Genomic DNA, 6,432 nt, shown 5'->3' on the forward strand with positions numbered 1-6,432 from the left:
ACACTTTTTAATGGTTTTTCTATATTTTCCAGCGTTTTAAGACGATTTAACGCTCATTAAAGGTTTTTCTGGTATTTTCACTGTTTTACGACGATTTAACGCTCTTATAAGGTTTTTCTGGTATTGTCACTATTTTACGACGATTTAACGCTCTTATGAGGTTTTTCTGGTATTGTCACTATTTTACGACGATTTAACGCTCTTATAAGGTTTTTCTGGTATTTTCACTGTTTTACGACGATTTAACGCCTTTATAAGGTTTTCCTCGTATTTTCACTGATTTACGACGATTTGACAAATTTTAAGGGGTTTTAAATGATTTTTAGCGTAGTACGACGATTAAACACTTTTTAATGGTTTTTCTATATTTTCCAGCGTTTTAAGACGATTTAACGCTCTTTTAAGGTTTTTCTGGTATTTTCACTGTTTTACGACGATTTAACGCTCTTATAAGGTTTTTCTGGTATTTTCACTGTTTTACGACGATTTAACGCTCTTATAAGGTTTTTCTGGTATTGTCACTATTTTACGACGATTTAACGCTCTTATGAGGTTTTTCTGGTATTGTCACTATTTTACGACGATTTAACGCTCTTATAAGGTTTTTCTGGTATTTTCACTCTTTTACGACGATTTGACAAATTTTAAGGGTTTTTCAATGATTTTTAGTGTAATTCGACGATTTTACACTTTTGAATGGTTTTTCTATATTTTCCAGCGTTTTAAGACGATTTACCGCTTTTATAAGGTTTTTCTGGTATTTTCACTGTTTTACGACGATTTAACGCTCTTATAAGGTTTTTCTGGTATTTTCACTGTTTTACGACGATTTAACGCTCTTGTCAGGTTTATCTGGTATTTTCACTGTTTTAGGACGATTTGACAAATTTTAAGGGTTTTTCAATGATTTTTAGTGTAATTCGACGATATAACACTTTTTAATGGTTTTTCTATATTTTCCAGCGTTTTAAGACGACTTAACGCTCTTATAAGGTTTTTCTGGTATTTTCACTGTTTTACGACGATTTAACGCTCTTATAAGGTTTTTCTGGTATATTCACTGTTTTACGACGATTTAACGCACTTGTAAGGTTTATCTGGTATTTTCACTGTTTTATAGAGATTTGACAAATTTAAAGGGTTTCTCAATGATTTTAAGTGTAATACGACGGTTAAACACTTTTTAATGGTTTTTCTATATTTTCCAGCGTTTTAAGACCATTTAACGCTCTAATAAGGTTTTTCTGGTATTGTCACTATTTTACGACGATTTAACGCCCTAATAATGTTTTTCCTTGTGTTTTCACTGTTTTACGACGATTTAACGCTCTTTTAAGGTTTTTCTGGTATTTTCACTGTTTTACGACGATTTAACGCCTTTATAAGGTTTTCCTCGTATTTTCACTGATTTACGACGATTTGACAAATTTTAAGGGGTTTTAAATGATTTTTAGCGTAGTACGACGATTAAACACTTTTTAATGGTTTTTCTATATTTTCCAGCGTTTTAAGACGATTTAACGCTCTTTTAAGGTTTTTCTGGTATTTTCACTGTTTTACGACGATTTGACGCTCTTATAAGGTTTTTCTGGGATTTTCACTGTTTTACGAGGATTTAAGAAATTTTAAGGATTTTTCAATGATTTTTAGTGTAATACGACGATTAAACCCTTTTTAATGGTTTTCCTATATTTTCCAGCGTTTTAAGACGATTTAACGCTCTTTTAAGGTTTTTCTGGTATTTTCACTGTTTTACGACGATTTAACGCTCTTATGAGGTTTTTCTGATATTTTCACTGTTTTACGACGATTTGACAAATTTTAAGGGTTTTTCAATGATTTTTAGTGTAATTCGACGATTTTACACTTTTTAATGGTTTTTCTATATTTTCCAGCGTTTTAAGACGATTTACCGCTTTTATAAGGTTTTTCTGGTATTTTCACTGTTTTACGACGATTTAACGCTCTTATAAGGTTTTTCTGGTATTTTCACTGTTTTACGACGATTTAACGCTCTTGTCAGGTTTATCTGGTACTTTCACTGTTTTACGACGATTTGACAAATTTTAAGGGTTTTTCAATGATTTTTAGTGTAATTCGACGATTTAACACTTTTTAATGGTTTTTCTATATTTTCCAGCGTTTTCAGACCATTTAACGCTCTTATAAGGTTTTTCTGGTATTGTCACTATTTTACGACGATTTAACGCTCTTATGAGGTTTTTCTGGTATTGTCACTATTTTACGACGATTTAACGCTCTTATAAGGTTTTTCTGGTATTTTCACTGTTTTACGACGATTTAACGCTCTTATGAGGTTTTTCTGATATTTTCACTGTTTTACGACGATTTGACAAATTTTAAGGGTTTTTCAATGATTTTTAGTGTAATTCGACGATTTAACACTTTTTAATGGTTTTTCTATATTTTTCAGCGTTTTCAGACCATTTAACGCTCTTATAAGGTTTTTCTGGTATTGTCACTATTTAACGACGATTTAACGCTCTTATGAGGTTTTTCTGGTATTGTCACTATTTTACGACGATTTAACGCTCTTATAAGGTTTTTCTGGTATTTTCACTGTTTTACGACGATTTGACGCTCTTATAAGGTTTTTCTGGTATTTTCACTGTTTTACGACGATTTAACGCTCTTATAAGGTTTTTTTGGTATTTTCACTGTTTTACGAGGATTTGAGAAATTTTAAGGATTTTTCAATGATTTTTAGTGTAATACGACGATTAAACACTTTTTAATGGTTTTTCTATATTTTCCAGCGTTTTAAGACGATTTAACGCTCTTTTAAGGTTTTTCTGGTATTTTCACTGTTTTACGACGATTTAACGCTCTTATAAGGTTTTTCTGGTATTTTCACTGTTTTACGACGATTTAGGGCTCTTATGAGGTTTTTCTGATATTTTCACTGTTTTACGACGATTTGACAAATTTTAAGGGTTTTTCAATGATTTTTAGTGTAATTCGACGATTTTACACTTTTGAATGGTTTTTCTATATTTTCCAGCGTTTTAAGACGATTTACCGCTTTTATAAGGTTTTTCTGGTATTTTCACTGTTTTACGACGATTTAACGCTCTTATAAGGTTTTTCTGGTATTTTCACTGTTTTACGACGATTTAACGCTCTTGTCAGGTTTATCTGGTATTTTCACTGTTTTACGACGATTTGACAAATTTTAAGGGTTTTTCAATGATTTTTAGTGTAATTCGACGATATAACACTTTTTAATGGTTTTTCTATATTTTCCAGCGTTTTAAGACGACTTAACGCTCTTATAAGGTTTTTCTGGTATTTTCACTGTTTTACGACGATTTAACGCTCTTATAAGGTTTTTCTGGTATATTCACTGTTTTACGACGATTTAACGCACTTGTAAGGTTTATCTGGTATTTTCACTGTTTTATAGAGATTTGACAAATTTAAAGGGTTTCTCAATGATTTTAAGTGTAATACGACGGTTAAACACTTTTTAATGGTTTTTCTATATTTTCCAGCGTTTTAAGACCATTTAACGCTCTTATAAGGTTTTTCTGGTATTGTCACTATTTTACGACGATTTAACGCTCTAATAATGTTTTTCCTTGTGTTTTCACTGTTTTACGACGATTTAACGCTCTTTTAAGGTTTTTCTGGTATTTTCACTGATTTACGACGATTTGACAAATTTTAAGGGGTTTTAAATGATTTTTAGCGTAATACGACGATTAAACACTTTTTAATGGTTTTTCTATATTTTCCAGCGTTTTAAGACGATTTAACGCTCTTTTAAGGTTTTTCTGGTATTTTCACTATTTTACGACGATTTGACGCTCTTATAAGGTTTTTCTGGTATTTTCACTGTTTTACGAGGATTTAAGAAATTTTAAGGATTTTTCAATGATTTTTAGTGTAATACGACGATTAAACCCTTTTTAATGGTTTTTCTATATTTTCCAGCGTTTTAAGACGATTTAACGCTCTTTTAAGGTTTTTCTGGTATTTTCACTGTTTTACGACGATTTAACGCTCTTATGAGGTTTTTCTGATATTTTCACTGTTTTACGACGATTTGACAAATTTTAAGGGTTTTTCAATGATTTTTAGTGTAATTCGACGATTTAACACTTTTTAATGGTTTTTCTATATTTTCCAGCGTTTAAAGACGATTTACCGCTTTTATAAGGTTTTTCTGGTATTTTCACTGTTTTACGACGATTTAACGTTCTTATAAGGTTTTTCTGGTATTTTCACTGTTTTACGACGATTTAACGCTCTTGTCAGGTTTATCTGGTACTTTCACTGTTTTACGACGATTTGACAAATTTTAAGGGTTTTTCAATGATTTTTAGTGTAATTCGACGATTTAACACTTTTTAATGGTTTTTCTATATTTTCCAGCGTTTTCAGACCATTTAACGCTCTTATAAGGTTTTTCTGGTATTGTCACTATTTTACGACGATTAAACGCTCTTATGAGGTTTTTCTGGTATTGTCACTATTTTACGACGATTTAACGCTCTTATAAGGTTTTTCTGGTATTTTCACTGTTTTACGACGATTTAACGCTCTTATGAGGTTTTTCTGATATTTTCACTGTTTTACGACGATTTGACAAATTTTAAGGGTTTTTCAATGATTTTTAGTGTAATTCGACGATTTAACACTTTTTAATGGTTTTTCTATATTTTTCAGCGTTTTCAGACCATTTAACGCTCTTATAAGGTTTTTCTGGTATTGTCACTATTTAACGACGATTTAACGCTCTTATGAGGTTTTTCTGGTATTGTCACTATTTTACGACGATTTAACGCTCTTATAAGGTTTTTCTGGTATTTTCACTGTTTTACGACGATTTGACGCTCTTATAAGGTTTTTCTGGTATTTTCACTGTTTTACGACGATTTAACGCTCTTATAAGGTTTTTTTGGTATTTTCACTGTTTTACGAGGATTTGAGAAATTTTAAGGATTTTTCAATGATTTTTAGTGTAATACGACGATTAAACACTTTTTAATGGTTTTTCTATATTTTCCAGCGTTTTAAGACGATTTAACGCTCTTTTAAGGTTTTTCTGGTATTTTCACTGTTTTACGACGATTTAACGCTCTTATAAGGTTTTTCTGGAATTTTCACTGTTTTACGACGATTTAACGCTCTTATAAGGTTTTTTTGGTATTTTCACTGTTTTACGAGGATTTGAGAAATTTTAAGGATTTTTCAATGATTTTTAGTGTAATACGACGATTAAACACTTTTTAATGGTTTTTCTATATTTTCCAGCGTTTTAAGACGATTTAACGCTCTTTTAAGGTTTTTCTGGTATTTTCACTGTTTTACGACGATTTAACGCTCTTATAAGGTTTTTCTGGAATTTTCACTGTTTTACGACGATTTAACGCTCTTATAAGGTTTTTCTGGTGTTTTCATTTTTTTACGACAATTTGACAAATTTTAAGGGTAATTCAATGATTTTTAGTGTAATATGACGATTAAACACTTTTTAATGGTTTTTCTATATTTTCCAGCGTTTTAAGACGATTTTACGCTCTTTTAAGGCTTTTCTGTTATTTTCACTGTTTTACGACGATTTGACAAATTTTAAGGGGTTTTCAATGATTTTTAGCGTAATACGACGATTTAACACTTTTTAATGGTTTTTCTATATTTTCCAGCGTTTTAAGACGATTTAACGCTCATTAAAGGTTTTTCTGGTATTTTCACTGTTTTACGACGATTTAACGCTCTTTTAAGGTTTTTCTGGTATTGTCACTATTTTACGATGATTTAACGCTCTTATGAGGTTTTTCTGGTATTGTCACTATTTTACGACGATTTAACGCTCTTATAAGGTTTTTCTGGTATTTTCACTGTTTTACGACGATTTAGGGCTCTTATGAGGTTTTTCTGATATTTTCACTGTTTTACGACGATTTGACAAATTTTAAGGGTTTTTCAATGATTTTTAGTGTAATTCGACGATTTTACACTTTTGAATGGTTTTTCTATATTTTCCAGCGTTTTAAGACGATTTACCGCTTTTATAAGGTTTTTCTGGTATTTTCACTGTTTTACGACGATTTAACGCTCTTGTAAGGTTTTTCTGGTATTTTCACTGTTTTACGACGATTTAACGCTCTTGTCAGGTTTATCTGGTATTTTCACTGTTTTACGACGATTTGAAAAATTTTAAGGGTTTTTCAATGATTTTTAGTGTAATTCGACGATATAACACTTTTTAATGGTTTTTCTATATTTTCCAGCGTTTTAAGACGACTTAACGCTCTTATAAGGTTTTTCTGGTATTTTCACTGTTTTACGACGATTTAACGCTCTTATAAGGTTTTTCTGGTATATTCACTGTTTTACGACGATTTAACGCACTTGTAAGGTTTATCTGGTATTTTCACTGTTTTATAGAGATTTGACAAATTTAAA

The sequence above is a fragment of the Hesperophylax consimilis genome, unplaced genomic scaffold (assembly GCF_061612785.1).
Source record: "Hesperophylax consimilis isolate HC1 unplaced genomic scaffold, BYU_Hcon_1.0 scaffold_85, whole genome shotgun sequence".
Classification (NCBI taxonomy): Eukaryota; Metazoa; Arthropoda; class Insecta; order Trichoptera; family Limnephilidae; genus Hesperophylax; species Hesperophylax consimilis.